Here is a 20,148-nt window from a genome sequence, read left to right as displayed (position 1 = left end):
TTGGCACGTTCGGGGTCAGAAACGTGTGGATACCATATCACGAAATACACAGTATAGTCTTTAAAAATTAATGTTCGAACTCTCTCTCCACTACAGAAAACCCTTCACAATCTAAGATTTAGCACTTTGTCAAGAGCTTATCTCCCCCTTTAAATTTAATACTCAATCCACCACCAAAATTTCCGTGCCAATTCTAGGCTTGCTGTTGCTATTGAAGAGTGGATATTGCCTCCTCCAAAAAATTAATTGTGTCTCCACACCAGAATTTCCGCAACTGTCTAAGACAATAGTAATACACAAGAATTGGATACCTCCTCAATTTAATGCTCAATTCCCTTCTAACTAAAATACGCGCCATAATCTAAGACCTAGAGTTGGATACTGATACGTTACGTCAGAATCCCCCGCACCAGAACCCACATGTCAATTAAGGCCTAATATATAAGAGTTGAATATTCCCTCCCTCCTTTTCGATAATACCCTTAAACACTTTCTTTTCTTCATCTAATGGTTCAAATATGGTGCATTTAAGGTATAAAATTTTTACATAAGTAGGTGTAGTGCACGGGTTCTGCGCCCGAAAGTGAGGCTCGGCGAGGCTCGCCTTAATGGATTTTTCTCGTAAGGCATGAGCCTCATTTTCTGGCAGTGTTGCCAGCTGCTTACTCGAAAAAATCACCAAGGTTTTTTTTGGGTCTAACGTAGCCTAAAGCAAGGAGCTGGCAATCTTGCTTGAGGCTCGCCTTAATGGATTTTTCTCGTAAGGCATGAGCTTTATTTTCTCGCAGTGTTGCCAATATTTTACTCGAAAAAATCACCAAGGTTTTTTTTTTGGGTCTAACCTAGCCTCAAGCAAGGAGCTGGCAATCTTGCTTGAGGCTCGCCTTAATGGTTTGTTTTTGTAAGGCATAAGTTTTATTTTCTCGCAGTGTTGCCAATATTTTACTCGAAAAAATCACCAAGGTTTTTTTTCTTGGTCTAACCTAGCCTAAAACAAGGAGCTGGCAATCTTGCTTGAGGCTTGCCTTACAGTGCATAAAGCAAGGAGCTGACAACCTTGCTTGAGGCTTGCCTTACAGTGCATAAAGCAAGGTTGCCAACCTACTGGTATTTTTGCCATAATTTTTTACAAAAAAGAGAAAGGAGAGAGAGAGAGAGAGAGGGAAGAGTTAAACAACCGACAGCTGCCAACACTCACCTACAGCTTTTTTTTTCTTGGTCTAACCTAACCTAAAGCAAGGAGCTGGCAACTTTGCTTGAGGCTTGCCTTACAGTACATAAAGCAAGGTTGCCAACCTACTAGTATTTTTGCCATAGCTTTTTACAAAAAAGAGAGAGGAGAGAGAGAGAGAGGGAAGAGTTAAACAACCGACAGCTCGCAACATTTACCTACAGCTTTTTTTTTCTTGGTCTAACCTAGCCTAAAGCAAGGAGCTGGCAACTTTGCTTGAGGCTTGCCTTACAGTGCATAAAGCAATTTTTGCCAACCTACACACACTAAACAAGAAAAACCGGCAACAAACACGCACTGCCGTAAAAGAGAGAGAGATGGGTGGATGGTAATATAGTATGTGTGTGCGTGTGTGCGTATAATATGTAGCATTATTAACTAGAGTGTGTTGGCAATTTACTTACAACTAAAAAAAAATAGAGATGCCAATGTTGCTGTAAGATGAAGAGAGAGAGAGATTTATGGCCGGCAACAGTGGTGAGCGATGTCCTCTTATTGTAAATTTTTTCCAAGTCCCAAAAAAAAAAAGAGAGGCCAATGTTTATATATCGTGATTTTTGTAAACCTCTCTCGGGGAAACGATGTGCCACACACGTGCGCGCGCTTATGTATTGTGACGCAAACAAACAAACAAAATAATAATTGTTGTTTTTTAGGATACCTGGCCCCTATAACCTCGCCAGGGTGCGTGGTGCCCAACCAAAAAAAGTAAAGGTTCTCTAACGGCTGCGGTTATAGATTACCGCACCTCTGTAGAGTTTCACGTGTTTTTTTTTTTCTCAAACTTCCATGAAACTCTACAGAGGACCTCCGTAATGCATGCAACGTGTACTAACGACTCTAGTGTTATTTGATGTTGTGATATTTTTGGATATAGAGTTTTATTGTGAGATATAGATAAAAATAATTATGTTTATTATAATATTTTCTTGATGAAGATGGAGAATATGTGTGTGTTACAAATAAAGTTGCATGCTTTTTTTTTTCTAGTGTGTGTATGTGTTTTTGATGTTTCGACAGCATCTGAAACGATAAAAAAAGAAATTTTATTGTTAATTTTCACGTGTAAAAACAACAACAAATTTTGTGCAAATTTTCTGATTGTCTCGTGCTATAGTGCAAAAAAAAATATTGTAACTGATAACTAATAAAATTGATATTTGTAACTGATCTGAACTAGTGAAATTCGTATTGTGCTATTGTAACTGATTGTGCTAGTACAAAAAATTTCTTATTGTGCAAGAAAAGATGTTAAAAACTTGTTAAAACTGCTCTGTGACCCTCTCGTTCTTCACGTCGTAGGCGAAGGACTTCTCTGCAATCAGGATGACACTGCATAGGGTATCCTCGGGCAAGGCATCGTGGAACTCGCAGACAACCTTGATGTTGGTTCGATCGTTGACCACAATCTTTTTTCTCTTAGATGTATTGATGACGGTCATGGGTCTCTGTTTACATCTGGTAACACTGCCGTAGTTTGACAGTGTTGTTAACCTACTGGGTTTTTTTTACTGAGGCTCGAATTATTATTTGAGGCTTGTCGTAGCTTTTTATGATGTATATTTTGAGGGCAGAGTTGGCAACACTGTGGGTTTTTTTTACTGTGGCTTTTTATGAGGGGGTCTATTGCCTTCTGTTTACATCTGGTAACACTGCCGTAGTTTGACAGTGTTGTTAACCTACTGGTTTTTTTTTTACTGAGGCTCGAATTATTATTTGAGGCTCGTCGTAGTTTTTTATGATGTATATTTTGAGGGGTAGAGTTGGCAACACTGTGGGTTTTTTTACTGTAGCTTTTTATGAGGGGGGTTTATTGCCCTCTGTTTACATCTGGCAACACTACCGTAGATTTTTTGACAGTGTTGTTAAGCTACTGGGTTTTTCACTGTAAATTTTTATCAAAGGACCTGAGGGGTTCATGTATTTTTTATGTCTGGCAATACTGTTGGGGGCCTAGAGTTGCCAACACTGTGGGTTTTTACTGTAGTTTTTTATGAGGGGGGTCTATTGTCCTTTTTTTATATTTGGCAACTCTATTGGATGTTTTTTTTTTTTAAGGCTCGAAATTATTATTTGAGGCTTGAAATCATTATTTGATGCTCGTCGGTGTTACCAACCTACTCTACAAAAATTCTACTATATGATTTTTCACAGGTTAAGCTAACCTACAAATAGGAGTTGGCAGCACTGACTTATAAACCCATTGGGTTCTCTTGACATGTTTTTTCAAGATGTGTTGCTAGGCTATTGAGCATCTTGGCGTATACAATGTATATATTTTGAGAGAAGGTTATAGCTTTTTATGCTGTACGAATACTGGAAGCTTGACAGTGACAACCAACAGAGTAGGTAAACCTACATCCAGGAACTGGCAACACTAGTTTCTGACAGTGAATTTGAAATAAAATATTAAACAAAATACATGAGTAAGCACTGTGATTACAAATAGTACCAGTGTTATGCCCCCAACTCCAACTGGACAACTGGGGAAAATAATTGTACAACAACTTGTACCTAATTGTACAACATATACACAGACATAAAAGAGAGAGCCTTCCCGTAACTTACTTCATGTACAATTTATATGATTTTACAACTGTGAAAAGAAAGCATATGTGTTCTGTATGCACACATTTATTCTTATTTTTCGAAGTTGAATGAAAGCACATGTTTTTACGCTCTCGTAATACTAACCTTGCTCCACTGATTTTAAATTGCTTCCATCCGCTTTTTTTTCTGTGTTATTTCCGCATGCACGCAACATTCGCTTTCAATAGACAGAAGGAGTGTTAGTATAGCAGGCTCCGAGTTTACAATTTATTAAATTAAACAATAATTTATGTAAGAATATACTTGTACTTACCGAACACAAAATAATAAAAAGCACATGTGAATGTTTGCGTGTGTTCATGTTATATGACGACTGAGTAAAAAAATAATGTTGACTCCCCGAAAGATAAAAGTTCCTAGTTCGACATCAGATGCATGCAAATTTTATGTTTTGCTCTCCAAAATCTTGATTTTTATGTTTGTGCTATTTGTCATACAGCAGAGGAGAAGAGGGGAGAGGGAGGGGGGGGTACTATTAGCGCCATCTATTAGCAAACAATAGAAATAAAAAAAGGTCAAACTTTTTCAACACCCAAACATTTTAAACGTCCTCGCGTAGTAATACGATCTAGCTGAAGATGTTTAAAAGAGTACTCTTAGTCGACGAAGCTAATTGCTAGGGCTCTTATATTACTAAAATATTCTTTAATTTACATATTTCTCATACCGCCATATGTTGTTCTATTTGACTTCTTCCAAAAAAAAAAATGCTAATTAGCGAGAGTTAATTAAGCAAGGCAAGTAAAAAAAAAGCAAATAGACAACATATGGCGGCGTGAAAATATGTAAAAAATTCGATTCAGAGGTGGATCGAATTAAAGTTGGGGGATATTTTGCATTTTTTCCCTATAATGTACAAAACATTTACCGTACATAATCTTTTCTATTTACAACAGTATAAAATAAGAGGAATGTGTGACAATATCCATATTAATTAGGAAAGTATGTTGTATGCTAGGTTAGCTAATTGTGTCTTCTACAGCTTCACTGTATAGAGGGAAGATGGAAAAAGAGAGCTCTACGGAAACTGACGCTCTTAACAATATTGTACGCCCGTGAAAATTATATATAAATAAGACTTAAGCGTATTATCTGCTTTCATGCCAGATTTTACCAACCTGTGAGCTGTAGTGTTTAGGTGACAAGCGACCTGCTCAAATATGATACTGTTGACAATATTGTACGTCCGTGAAAATTACATATAAATAAGACTTAAGCGTATTATCTGCTTTCATGTCAGATTTTACCAACCTGTGAGCTGTAGTGTTTAGGTGACAAGCGACCTGCTCAAATATGATACTGTTGACAATATTGTACGTCCGTGAAAATTACATATAAATAAGACTTAAGCGTATTATCTGCTTTCATGTCAGATTTTGCCAACCTGTAAGCTGTAGTGTTTAGGTGACAAGCGACCTGCTCAAATATGATACTGTTGACAATATTGTACGTCCGTGAAAATTACATATATAAATAAGACTTAAGCGTATTATCTGCTTTCATGTCAGATTTTACCAACCTGTGAGCTGTAGTGTTTAGGTGACAAACGACCTGCTCAAATATGATACTGTTGACAATATTGTACGCCCGTGAAAATTATATATATAAATAAGACTTAAGCGTATTATCTGCTTTCATGTCAGATTTTACCAACCTGTAAGCTGTAGTGTTTAGGTGACAAACGACCTGCTCAAATATGATACTGTTCACAATATTGTACGTCCGTGAAAATTACATATATAAATAAGACTTAAGCGTATTATCTGCTTTCATGTCAGATTTTACCAACCTGTGAGCTGTAGTGTTTAGGTGACAAACGACCTGCTCAAATATGATACTGTTGACAATATTGTACGCCCGTGAAAATTATATATATATAAATAAGACTTAAGCGTATTATCTGCTTTCATGTCAGATTTTACCAACCTGTGAGCTGTAGTGTTTAGGTGACAAACGACCTGCTCAAATATGATACTGTTGAGAATATTGTACGCCCGTGAAAATTATATATATAAATAAGACTTAAGCGTATTATCTGCTTTCATGTCAGATTTTACCAACCTGTAAGCTGTAGTGTTTAGGTGACAAACGACCTGCTCAAATATGATACTGTTGACAATATTGTTCGTATATTGTATTGTATAGGAGACTAGAAGCATATAATTTGGCGAAAAAAAAAAACAACCAAGTAAGGTCATAGAGAATAGTTAAAAAAAAAGTGAACAATTATATTTTGCATTGCACAGCATTGGATATTAAATAACATACCCCCAAAAAATCTCTGCATTATGCGTTCTGTAAAAAAATTGCCCTACGTGCCAAACTGCTGTGTCAAGTAAACATTTTCAAAAGCACTGTCGTACTTGTGTGCCGGGAAAGCAAATATGTGCGACCAAACTGTGCTCTAAGTGTGGAAAAAATATTTCTATTGCCAACTTCAAGTTGTTGTTTTTTTTGACACGTATATATATTATTATTTTTTTTAACAGAGGAAGAAAGTCCGTGCTTCGGAAAACGCGATGATGTGCGTAATGATATCTTCCGTCTCCTGCTTAGACTTGCACCAATCTACTGTGTACCGTCTTCTTCCCTGCCTTGCCTCGTCCAGTTCGTCCAACCTCTCGTTCAATTTTCCCCTGCAGCCGAAAGCAGAATGTTGAGATCACCGCACCTCAGGCCGCCGATCTCCCGAAGATGGTCCTTGAGAACCATTTCACAAGGGGTGCGAAATTCCGGCGTCGTTCTTGCTATGATTACAAGTTTCCCTACATCCTCACAATCTCCGTTTACTGCGTGTTTAAATATTTTACATAGTAGCTCGGGCGGCAAATCAGTTATACGAGACATGTTGTTATTATTATTATTTTTTCACTCTATGTTATTTATATACCCTACCCCAATTTTTGTTTCGTGTTCATGGCGATGGTGGTACCCAGTACGGCGACCCGTTCACCCAGCGATGCGTCTCTGCTCACGAACTTTTCGAAAGCTGCGTGCTCTAACTTTCTGTCTGCTTCGTGACGTGCATCCAGATCCGTCTGCGTGGTGTTGTAAGTGATGTCGTGATTTTTGCATGCGGCGTCCAACGGATTTACACCCTTGTCCCCTCTCTCCAATTTTTTCTCGAGTTTGGTACCCGGTCTGCAGTACTGGTAGCCAGGTAAATGCATCTCAAAAGGTAACTTGTTACCTTTTGAGAACAGGTACCTGTACGTGTTCTCGAAAAGTTTGGAGCAATCCAAATACCAGCAACTGATGAAACTGTACGATGGTCTGGACATTGCAACGTTCGCCTCGGAAATAAAACCACTCGACGATTGTCGTGAAAATTCAGTTGTTGTGTTCGACGACGCCATCCTGGAAAATCAAAATGAAATTCGCAACTTTTTCACGCAAGGTCGTCACAAAAAAAATGGATTGCTTCTACCTAGCTCAAATGTTTTCTAAAATTCCAAAACAGTTAGTATGCGACAATGCTAATTTCATATGTTTGTTTCGTCAAGATCACACCAACCTCAAGCACGCGTACGATGACTACGTAGGCGGAGACATGAACTACAATCAATTTTCGGAACGCTGCTGCTCTACTTGCTGGAACGGTGACGATTTCGGATTCGCGACGATCGACATGACGAGGAAACCCAACGACGGAAAATACAGAAACAAAATCAACGACTTTCTAAACGTTGCAACGTTGTGAGAAACGACGTTTATTTATATACATATACATATATACATATATACATATATACAATGCTGTGCAATGCAAAATATAATTGTTCACTTTTTTTTAACTATTCTCTATGACCTTACTTGGTTGTTTTTTTTTTTTTTCGCCAAATTATATGCTTCTAGTCTCCTATACAATACAATATACGAACAATATTGTCAACAGTATCATATTTGAGCAGGTCGTTTGTCACCTAAACACTACAGCTTACAGGTTGGTAAAATCTGACATGAAAGCAGATAATACGCTTAAGTCTTATTTATATATATAATTTTCACGGGCGTACAATATTGTCAACAGTATCATATTTGAGCAGGTCGTTTGTCACCTAAACACTACAGCTCACAGGTTGGTAAAATCTGACATGAAAGCAGATAATACGCTTAAGTCTTATTTATATATATATAATTTTCACGGGCGTACAATATTGTCAACAGTATCATATTTGAGCAGGTCGTTTGTCACCTAAACACTACAGCTCACAGGTTGGTAAAATCTGACATGAAAGCAGATAATACGCTTAAGTCTTATTTATATATGTAATTTTCACGGACGTACAATATTGTGAACAGTATCATATTTGAGCAGGTCGTTTGTCACCTAAACACTACAGCTTACAGGTTGGTAAAATCTGACATGAAAGCAGATAATACGCTTAAGTCTTATTTATATATATAATTTTCACGGGCGTACAATATTGTCAACAGTATCATATTTGAGCAGGTCGTTTGTCACCTAAACACTACAGCTCACAGGTTGGTAAAATCTGACATGAAAGCAGATAATACGCTTAAGTCTTATTTATATATGTAATTTTCACGGACGTACAATATTGTCAACAGTATCATATTTGAGCAGGTCGCTTGTCACCTAAACACTACAGCTTACAGGTTGGCAAAATCTGACATGAAAGCAGATAATACGCTTAAGTCTTATTTATATGTAATTTTCACGGACGTACAATATTGTCAACAGTATCATATTTGAGCAGGTCGTTTGTCACCTAAACACTACAGCTCACAGGTTGGTAAAATCTGACATGAAAGCAGATAATACGCTTAAGTCTTATTTATATGTAATTTTCACGGACGTACAATATTGTCAACAGTATCATATTTGAGCAGGTCGCTTGTCACCTAAACACTACAGCTCACAGGTTGGTAAAATCTGGCATGAAAGCAGATAATACGCTTAAGTCTTATTTATATATAATTTTCACGGGCGTACAATATTGTTAAGAGCGTCAGTTTCCGTAGAGCTCTCTTTTTCCATCTTCCCTCTATACAGTGAAGCTGTAGAAGACACAATTAGCTAACCTAGCATACAACATACTTTCCTAATTAATATGGATATTGTCACACATTCCTCTTATTTTATACTGTTGTAAATAGAAAAGATTATGTACGGTAAATGTTTTGTACATTATAGGGAAAAAATGCAAAATATCCCCCAACTTTAATTCGATCCACCTCTGAATCGAATTTTTTACATATTTTCACGCCGCCATATGTTGTCTATTTGCTTTTTTTTTACTTGCCTTGCTTAATTAACTCTCGCTAATTAGCATTTTTTTTTTGGAAGAAGTCAAATAGAACAACATATGGCGGTATGAGAAATATGTAAATTAAAGAATATTTTAGTAATATAAGAGCCCTAGCAATTAGCTTCGTCGACTAAGAGTACTCTTTTAAACATCTTCAGCTAGATCGTATTACTACGCGAGGACGTTTAAAATGTTTGGGTGTTGAAAAAGTTTGACCTTTTTTTATTTCTATTGTTTGCTAATAGATGGCGCTAATAGTACCCCCCCCTCCCTCTCCCCTCTTCTCCTCTGCTGTATGACAAATAGCACAAACATAAAAATCAAGATTTTGGAGAGCAAAACATAAAATTTGCATGCATCTGATGTCGAACTAGGAACTTTTATCTTTCGGGGAGTCAACATTATTTTTTTACTCAGTCGTCATATAACATGAACACACGCAAACATTCACATGTGCTTTTTATTATTTTGTGTTCGGTAAGTACAAGTATATTCTTACATAAATTATTGTTTAATTTAATAAATTGTAAACTCGGAGCCTGCTATACTAACACTCCTTCTGTCTATTGAAAGCGAATGTTGCGTGCATGCGGAAATAACACAGAAAAAAAAGCGGATGGAAGCAATTTAAAATCAGTGGAGCAAGGTTAGTATTACGAGAGCGTAAAAACATGTGCTTTCATTCAACTTCGAAAAATAAGAATAAATGTGTGCATACAGAACACATATGCTTTCTTTTCACAGTTGTAAAATCATATAAATTGTACATGAAGTAAGTTACGGGAAGGCTCTCTCTTTTATGTCTGTGTATATGTTGTACAATTAGGTACAAGTTGTTGTACAATTATTTTCCCCAGTTGTCCAGTTGGAGTTGGGGGCATAACACTGGTACTATTTGTAATCACAGTGCTTACTCATGTATTTTGTTTAATATTTTATTTCAAATTCACTGTCAGAAACTAGTGTTGCCAGTTCCTGGATGTAGGTTTACCTACTCTGTTGGTTGTCACTGTCAAGCTTCCAGTATTCGTACAGCATAAAAAGCTATAACCCCCCTCTCAAAATATACAGGGTGTTTCTAAAGGTCGTTTACAACGCTTGGGAGGTGATTCCTCACACGAAAACAAGCAAAAAATCTAAGTTCCATTTTTACGACTGAGGCTTCGTTTCCGAGATAGGAGCCTCGCAAAAGGTGACAAAGTGATCGTCACAACTAACTGGGACGAATACTATCACAGATAGAGAGGCGGTTCCAAGGGAATCATAAAGGAATCGTATGTGCTCAGTCCGGAAGTCACTATGAAAAGTTCACTGCACGCATGCGCAATGGAGTCCTCAAAGGAATTGGGGATTTCCAGCAAGAACAATACATGGAAAGGGTATGTAACGCAGCAAGAAGGACCGTGACAATGAGAAATGCGTTAAAGACAACACATCCCGACCTCAAACATCAAAACATGAGCACCGAACACAAAATCCGAAAAGTTGAGCACGGTTGCATACCCCAGTTACACGCGAGGAATGAACGAATCATGTCATGTGGCATACGAGAGACACATTACTCCACCAGGAGGAGGGAAAGAAAAACACATTATCAGGTGATTGCGACAACGTGTATTTTTACACGCGACAACAAGGCGTCTTTATGGAGAACGCTTTCCACATAGACCTTTACCGTCTCACACCTTCTTTCAGGTAGTGGACAATCGACTGCGTGAAACAGGGTCAGTGTTACCACCGCGGCAAGAAGTTGGAAGACCCCGAAGTGTACGCACACATCAGTTTGCAGAAGATGTGTTAACAGCGGTCGCAGAACATCCTGGAACTAGTACGCGCGTGCTCGCTCGGGCACGAAACACGTCTCATGTGAATGTTTGGCGAGTGTTGTCAGAGGAAGGAATGCACCCTTTTCAACTGCAGAAAGTACAAGAACTGTTACCTCGTGACTTTCGCCCTCGTATGGAGTTTTGCCAATGGTTGTTGCATCATCTGGACACAAACCCTCACTTCGGGGCAAACGTATTGTGGACAGATGAAGCCATTTTCACCAGGATTGATGTCTTCAATAGTAGAAACAGTCATGTATGGGACTTTGACAACCCACATGCACTTTTTGTGGCCCATCACCAGCACAGGTTTTCAGTGAATGTGTTGTGCGGGATAGTACATGATCATTTAATTGGACCATACATTCTCCCTGTTCGCCTGAATGGTCGCACGTATCATGTATTTCTTAGTGACGTTCTGCCTGAACTGTTGGAGACCGTACCTTTGGCACTGCGGCAAGAAATGTGGTACCAACACGATGGTGCACCAGCTCATATCGATTGTAATGTACGACATTTCCTGCATGACGTGTTTCGCAACAGGTTAATTGGTAGGGATGAGCCTGTGCCTTGGCCACCGAGGTCGCCAGATCTCAACCCTCTCGATTTTTTCTTCTGGGGAGAAATGAAAACCCTCGTATACGACACACCTGTCACATCAGCTGAGGACCTCGTTGTCGCATCAACGTCGCCGCCGCGACGGTAGCAGATACATCTGGCTTGTATGCTCGTACTCGACAATCCTTGAAATGTCGCTGTCATCTCTGCGTAGAAGTGAATGGCAGACATTTTGAAAACCGTCTGTGATTATTGCCCTCGGCAAATCTCAGTGAGAACACTCTTGGTATTGCTCCCCACCCCCTTTGTGTGGTGAAAGTGACATCTTCAGTTGGTGTACAGTGACACGGACTGTCTGTGCGTAAGATATTGTAGCATTTGTTGTTTGTTGTGTGTGTGTGTGGGGGGGATATTACGTAGTTGTCGCGTGTAAAAATACACGTTGTCGCAATCACCTGATAATGTGTTTTTCTTTCCCTCCTCCTGGTGGAGTAATGTGTCTCTCGTATGCCACATGACATGATTCGTTCATTCCTCGCGTGTAACTGGGGTATGCAACCGTGCTCAACTTTTCGGATTTTATGTTCGGTGCTCATGTTTTGATGTTTGAGGTCGGGATGTGTTGTCTTTAACGCATTTCTCATTGTCACGGTCCTTCTTGCTGCGTTACATACCCTTTCCATGTATTGTTCTTGCTGGAAATCCCCAATTCCTTTGAGGACTCCATTGCGCATGCGTGCAGTGAACTTTTCATAGTAACTTCCGGACTGAGCACATACGATTCCTTTATGATTCCCTTGGAACCGCCTCTCTATCTGTTATAGTATTCGTCCAAGTCAGGTGTGACGTTCACTTTGTCACCTTTTGCGAGGCTCCTATCTCGGAAACGAAGCCTCAGTCGTAAAAATGGAACTTAGACTTTTTGCTTGTTTTCGTGTGAGGAATCACCTCCCAAGCGTTGTAAACGACCTTTAGAAACACCCTGTATACATTGTATACGCCAAGATGCTCAATAGCCTAGCAACACATCATGAAAAAACATGTCAAGAGAACCCAATGGGTTTATAAGTCAGTGCTGCCAACTCCTATTTGTAGGTTAGCTTAACCTGTGAAAAATCATATAGTAGAATTTTTGTAGAGTAGGTTGGTAACACCGACGAGCATCAAATAAAGATTTCAAGCCTCAAATAATAATTTCGAGCCTTAAAAAAAAAACATCCAATAGAGTTGCCAAATATAAAAAAAGGACAATAGACCCCCCTCATAAAAAAACTACAGTAAAAACCCACAGTGTTGGCAACTCTAGGCCCCCAACAGTATTGCCAGACATAAAAAATACATGAACCCCTCAGGTCCTTTGATAAAAATTTACAGTGAAAAACCCAGTAGGTTAACAACACTGTCAAAAAATCTACGGTAGTGTTGCCAGATGTAAACAGAGGGCAATAAACCCCCCTCATAAAAAGCTACAGTAAAAAAACCCACAGTGTTGCCAACTCTACCCCTCAAAATATACATCATAAAAAACTACGACGAGCCTCAAATAATAATTCGAGCCTCAGTAAAAAAAAACCAGTAGGTTAACAACACTGTCAAACTACGGCAGTGTTACCAGATGTAAACAGAAGGCAATAGACCCCCTCATAAAAAGCCACAGTAAAAAAAACCCACAGTGTTGCCAACTCTGCCCTCAAAATATACATCATAAAAAGCTACGACGAGCCTCAAATAATAATTCGAGCCTCAGTAAAAAAAACCCAGTAGGTTAACAAAACTGTCAAACTACGGCAGTGTTACCAGATGTAAACAGAGACCCATGACCGTCATCAATACATCTAAGAGAAAAAAGATTGTGGTCAACGATCGAACCAACATCAAGGTTGTCTGCGAGTTCCACGATGCCTTGTCCGAGGATACCCTATGCAGTGTCATCCTGATTGCAGAGAAGTCCTTCGCCTACGACGTGAAGAACGAGAGGGTCACAGAGCAGTTTTAACAAGTTTTTAACATCTTTTCTTGCACAATAAGAAATTTTTTGTACTAGCACAATCAGTTACAATAGCACAATACGAATTTCACTAGTTCAGATCAGTTACAAATATCAATTTTATTAGTTATCAGTTACAATATTTTTTTTTGCACTATAGCACGAGACAATCAGAAAATTTGCACAAAATTTGTTGTTGTTTTTACACGTGAAAATTAACAATAAAATTTCTTTTTTTATCGTTTCAGATGCTGTCGAAACATCAAAAACACATACACACACTAGAAAAAAAAAGCATGCAACTTTATTTGTAACACACACATATTCTCCATCTTCATCAAGAAAATATTATAATAAACATAATTATTTTTATCTATATCTCACAATAAAACTCTATATCCAAAAATATCACAACATCAAATAACACTAGAGTCGTTAGTACACGTTGCATGCATTACGGAGGTCCTCTGTAGAGTTTCATGGAAGTTTGAGAAAAAAAAAAAAAACACGTGAAACTCTACAGAGGTGCGGTAATCTATAACCGCAGCCGTTAGAGAACCTTTACTTTTTTTGGTTGGGCACCACGCACCCTGGCGAGGTTATAGGGGCCAGGTATCCTAAAAAACAACAATTATTATTTTGTTTGTTTGTTTGCGTCACAATACATAAGCGCGCGCACGTGTGTGGCACATCGTTTCCCCGAGAGAGGTTTACAAAATTCACGATATATAAACATTGGCCTCTCTTTTTTTTTTTTTGGGACTTGGAAAAAATTTACAATAAGAGGACATCGCTCACCACTGTTGCCGGCCATAAATCTCTCTCTCTCTTCATCTTACAGCAACATTGGCATCTCTATTTTTTTTTAGTTGTAAGTAAATTGCCAACACACTCTAGTTAATAATGCTACATATTATACGCACACACGCACACACATACTATATTACCATCCACCCATCTCTCTCTCTTTTACGGCAGTGCGTGTTTGTTGCCGGTTTTTCTTGTTTAGTGTGTGTAGGTTGGCAAAAATTGCTTTATGCACTGTAAGGCAAGCCTCAAGCAAAGTTGCCAGCTCCTTGCTTTAGGCTAGGTTAGACCAAGAAAAAAAAAGCTGTAGGTAAATGTTGGCAGCTGTCGGTTGTTTAACTCTTCCCTCTCTCTCTCTCTCCTCTCTCTTTTTGTAAAAAGCTATGGCAAAAATACTAGTAGGTTGGCAACCTTGCTTTATGTACTGTAAGGCAAGCCTCAAGCAAAGTTGCCAGCTCCTTGCTTTAGGTTAGGTTAGACCAAGAAAAAAAAAGCTGTAGGTGAGTGTTGGCAGCTGTCGGTTGTTTAACTCTTCCCTCTCTCTCTCTCTCTCCTTTCTCTTTTTTGTAAAAAATTATGGCAAAAATACCAGTAGGTTGGCAACCTTGCTTTATGCACTGTAAGGCAAGCCTCAAGCAAGGTTGCCAGCTCCTTGCTTTATGCACTGTAAGGCAAGCCTCAAGCAAGATTTCCAGCTCCTTGTTTTAGGCTAGGTTAGACCAAGAAAAAAAACCTTGGTGATTTTTTCGAGTAAAATATTGGCAACACTGCGAGAAAATAAAACTTATGCCTTACAAAAACAAACCATTAAGGCGAGCCTCAAGCAAGATTGCCAGCTCCTTGCTTGAGGCTAGGTTAGACCCAAAAAAAAAACCTTGGTGATTTTTTCGAGTAAAATATTGGCAACACTGCGAGAAAATAAAGCTCATGCCTTACGAGAAAAATCCATTAAGGCGAGCCTCAAGCAAGATTGCCAGCTCCTTGCTTTAGGCTACGTTAGACCCAAAAAAAAACCTTGGTGATTTTTTCGAGTAAGCAGCTGGCAACACTGCCAGAAAATGAGGCTCATGCCTTACGAGAAAAATCCATTAAGGCGAGCCTCACCGAGCCTCACTTTCGGGCGCAGAACCCGTGCACTACACCTACTTACATATATTTTAGAAAAATATATACATTTTGAAAAGAGGAAAAATTCCCCCCAAAAAATCTCGATGGCACAGTCTGCGCCATAACCCCCCCCCTGATTTAGCAACTTTAACAATGATGCTAAATATGTAAACGAAATAATGAGCTGATTTGAGTGAACTACACAAAGGTTAATTCCAGACAGGCAAACATTAGAGTTAGATGAAGACTGAACTTTGATTCCAAATGGATAGGGACTTTAACTTGACGCATTCTATCGTTTGATTGATTAATTTTGTTTATTTTACTTCGCATTTCTGCCACTTCCGACTAATCGCGAAGATGAGGATGAATGATAATATGGTGAAATTGATGAAGGGACACACAAAGAACACCCAGGCCGGTTTTCAAATCCAGGACCTCTGTCGTCGTAGCGCGGTGTGTTAACCACTCGGCCAATGAGGCAGGCTTTACGCATTCGAAACCGCGAAATAACGTCAATATGGTCTTTCATGCGATTTTTTAATGTCTCTTTCGAATATCATAGGATAGATACATAATTCGAAAATTTATAGCTACTTGAGTATTTTATAGTTCTATAAGACAATGACACGAATACTTCGTGTAGTGGTCTAAGGTTGAACAACGTCACACATTGTCCTCACGTACTGAGGATCGAATCCGGGACGGCTTGCAACAAAGTCGCATTGAAATTAAAGGCTCCCAGGTTCAATCCCCAGTGGTGACACATTGCACAGTGGTTCGGATTCAAATTTAAACTGTATGTCCACCCCAGATTAGACTATCTCAGAATAATTGGACTTAAAAGTTTTGGCTCGCATTTGGAGCCATTAAGCAATATGGCAGCTTTGATTTACTGTCTCGTGATTGCAAATCTAATATAAAAGAATTTCAGTCAGCTGTCCTTTTTCACAGGCATTAATCTTGCCTTGAAATGGCGAAATGTCTTGTATTTCTTGCTGAGCATTATGGAAGTAACACAAATTGAGCTTTAAGGAAAGCAAAGAGATTTCTTTACAATGTTCTTTCCAAATAAATAGAAGTAACAGTTTCATATCGGCCCAACGTATTTCTACACTTTTACAGAAGAAACTACTTACGGAAATGAGTTTCTGTAGCAATTTCAAAGTTCGTGGAGGTATTTTCTTTCATCGTGAGTAGTGTAATTGATGCCATAACCATTTCGATAAATGATGAACCCCCCCTCAGGCAGATTTGGCTACACTTAAAACTTGCTCAACATGCCCATATCAGCTTTTTGCTCAAGTGTGGTACTCCGTCTAATCCAAGATTTTTGTAAAAATGCCCTCGGGAAGTTCCTGTGAAATGATGAGCCCCCTCAGATTGATTTGTCCACACTTACAAAAGGCACTTCTGTCAGATTGTTGTCCATAATCCTGTCAAAAATATGCCCCTCTTGATATTTTTTTTGCCCACATCTAAAACTAAGCCCACCTCTCTCTCTCTCACACACACACACACACACACACCCACACCCACACACATACATATTTACTTCCGGTTTAAGTTCAATTGGGCACCAGGCTCAACTTGTGCGATACGCAGAGGCCCTCTAGAATTGCTCTGTGACTCTCTCATTTCTTACATCATAAACATATGATTTTTCACCTATGAGAATAACACTACATATGGTGTCATCGGGGAGTGTATCGTGGAATTCACAGATAATTTTAATGTTTGTCCTGTCATTAACCACAACTTGTTTCCTTTTTGAAGTGTTGATGACAAACATGTCTCTGTGCTTTGAATTCATCTGGTGTGTAATACATGTCAGAATTGCCAGTAGTGACCCTTTTGTATGCTGTAAATGCTTCATATAATTTAAGAAAATCATCCTTGGACATGTCTAAATTATAATTTTCTCTAGGAAATACCTCATTTCTGCCATTTTTAAGATATATGTTCTTGATGTTGCAGTTATCAAATTTACTTGAATTTTTTTCCTGATTATTGTGTCTTCCAGTCTGAAACAGTACCACCACAAAATCCGGCATGTCATATTGTATACTGGAGAATGAATTTGTAGCATCAAACTCATAATGAGTACCAGCGGCAGGCTTCTGTACACATTGATATGTATAAAATTGTAAAGGAATCTGTGGATTTTTTATTATATCTGCTTTGTATTTAAGAGCATAACTGGCTTCATATTCAACAACCGGGATTCTTAGCTCCATAGTCTGAATAAGGCACTTGCCCTCATCAGGTAGGGTATTAGGCAGAGCTTCCCCTGTAGAGTTTAATGCACTGTACCTCATCAAAGCATTATTATCATTGGCAGCTCTTCTAAATGTGATTCTTAAACCACCCTTCCACATAATATCTTTGTAATCTGAGAAGAATCCTGGCAACAGGCGCATAGGAAACAGCACTGTGTGGCTCTTAGATAATATTTTATCACCAGCCTCAAATCCACCTATTTTGTAGTAAGAAGCCTCGGTTTTGGATAATTTTAGTGTGGCCAAAGCTGTGGAGGTAATGCCGGGATAATCCACTCTGTTTATAACAACACCATGCTTTCTGATCTCAATTTCAGAGAACAGATGCGGCACAAAATTGTCTACCAATCTTATATTTGAATTTGCCGGATAATCTGTTCCATCGAGCTTTACAACATCAAATTTGATGTATAGATCTGCTCTGTGGGGGTGTATAAAGCCATCCCCTACATCAAGATCAACCTCAATTTCTGTGTTGGGTTGATTTAAATTTGCAAATGTCCTCCTGTTTGGGGGGAATGATTGTAGCTCATAACTCTCAATATTTTCCATTTTTTTTATGTATTTTTATTTAAATATTAATCTCTATGATAGCAGTTGTTGTGGCTCCAGCAAAATCAACTATTTCTTCTTTTTCATTAGTGACCATCAACTCAATATAATCTATTCTATTATGGCACACAGGAAAATATAATGTTGGGGATGGAGTGTAGATGATGGGCTCCATAAATTCAGAATTAGGTTTAAATGTTGCAATGATGCCAGTTTGTTTGTGAGTGCCTATGCCATTTGATTTGGTGATCATACCCTCGGCCACATTACAGTGAATATTCAGAGTCTCTATGGCTAAGAATTTAGGTATATTAATAGCAGTGTGTTTGATGGCTGGTTCAAGTTTTGTGTTGTTCTCAAAGCCTAACAGCTCTCCTATAGTACCCAGATCCACTGTTTCTGTAGCAGATACAATCTCTACTCTGTGAGTGACAGAATTTTGAGTTAATACTATACCTCTGGGTAATTGAGCATTTAGAGTGGACAGATTATACTGCCCTGGAGTGATGACAATTTTTTGATCCCCTACTGCAATTTTGTTGTTATGGTGTGTAATATTAGGGATCAAGTACATGCCATAAAATGCTCTGAAAGCTATTGTTTTGGGATATACTATATCATCATGTAATTTGAGTTTCTGAGTTTCAATATTGAATTTTGGCTGGTGAGATGGAATACCCCCATGATGTTTTAAATACCACAAGGTCTTTTGAAAATCTTCAATTGATGGTTTATTTATTTGAGACATATATCTAAGAACAGATAAACACAAATGTCCACAATTAACATCTTTGAAATTTTGAACACGGGCATTATCGTAATAAAGATTAGTTGATTTTAGATATTTTACTAAATTTTCAGGTGGAACACCTCCAAACGAATCAAACACAAATGCCTCATTTTTTAAATATTTAAGATAACAGATCCAGTGAGTGCCCTGATTTTTGTACTTATCCAAATTAACAATGACACACTCTTTGTTGAGTGGTTGTTCTGGTAAAGAATCAGACATGTACACACCTCTAAAATTTTTGATGCCCAGTGGCTTGATTAAAGCTTCAATATCTTGGTTTGTAAGCGGCTCTTGTTTTTTTTTAAACTTATTCATGGTTCTCTTAACACCTTTGCCTTGTTTCTCCATGGCCAGGTTATGGCGCTTTATTTCATCTAATTCTGCCTTATTTTTCTTGGCATCTATTACTGTTTTTGCTATGGCAGTTGATCCCCCAGCCAAGCTCCCAACAGCTCCAAGTGCTGCTAAGATGGCCGGGATAGTAAATATAAATCCAACCACATGTGATTTTTTTCTAGATTGTTGTAATTTTTTTAATTGGGGGGTACTAAGCAACAATTTCATACCATGGCCCTTGGCAATACAAGAATTTTTTTTCTTGTGCTGTTTTTTGGTTAAAAGACTATCAATAGTTTTAAGAGATTTAAGACCTGCATAAGGTATTTGATACATAACACCCTTGGCCTTCATTGTAGGTTTATTATATACATATTCACAGCCCCCACCCCAGTTTTTGTTTGGTGTTCATAGCTATGGTGGTCCCCAATGCTGCTATTTTTTCACTTAAAGAAGCATCTTTGCTTACAAATCTACCAAATGCAGCCTCTTCTAATTTTATGTCTGCAACATGTCTCTTGTCAAGATCAGTATGTGTGTTGTATGCTATGTCATGGTCTCTGCAAGCAGCATCTAGGGGATTAACACCAGGATCACCTCTGTTTAATCTATGGTCCAATTTTGTGCCTGGACCACAATACTGATAGCCTGGAATGTGTAATTCAAATGGCAGCTTGTTTATAATGTCATTAACCAACCCCCGACCCTCAGAAATATTCCAAAATTTAGGTGGTAGAGTATTAATAATTTTTATAAGATATCCAATCCCCTTAGTGTCATTCACTATAA

Source organism: Lepisma saccharinum, chromosome 9 (genome assembly GCF_977018435.1).
Source record: "Lepisma saccharinum chromosome 9, izLepSacc3.1, whole genome shotgun sequence".
Lineage (NCBI taxonomy): Eukaryota > Metazoa > Arthropoda > Insecta > Zygentoma > Lepismatidae > Lepisma > Lepisma saccharinum.
The sequence above is the reverse complement of the archived record's forward strand: the minus strand, read 5'-3'. Positions refer to the sequence as shown.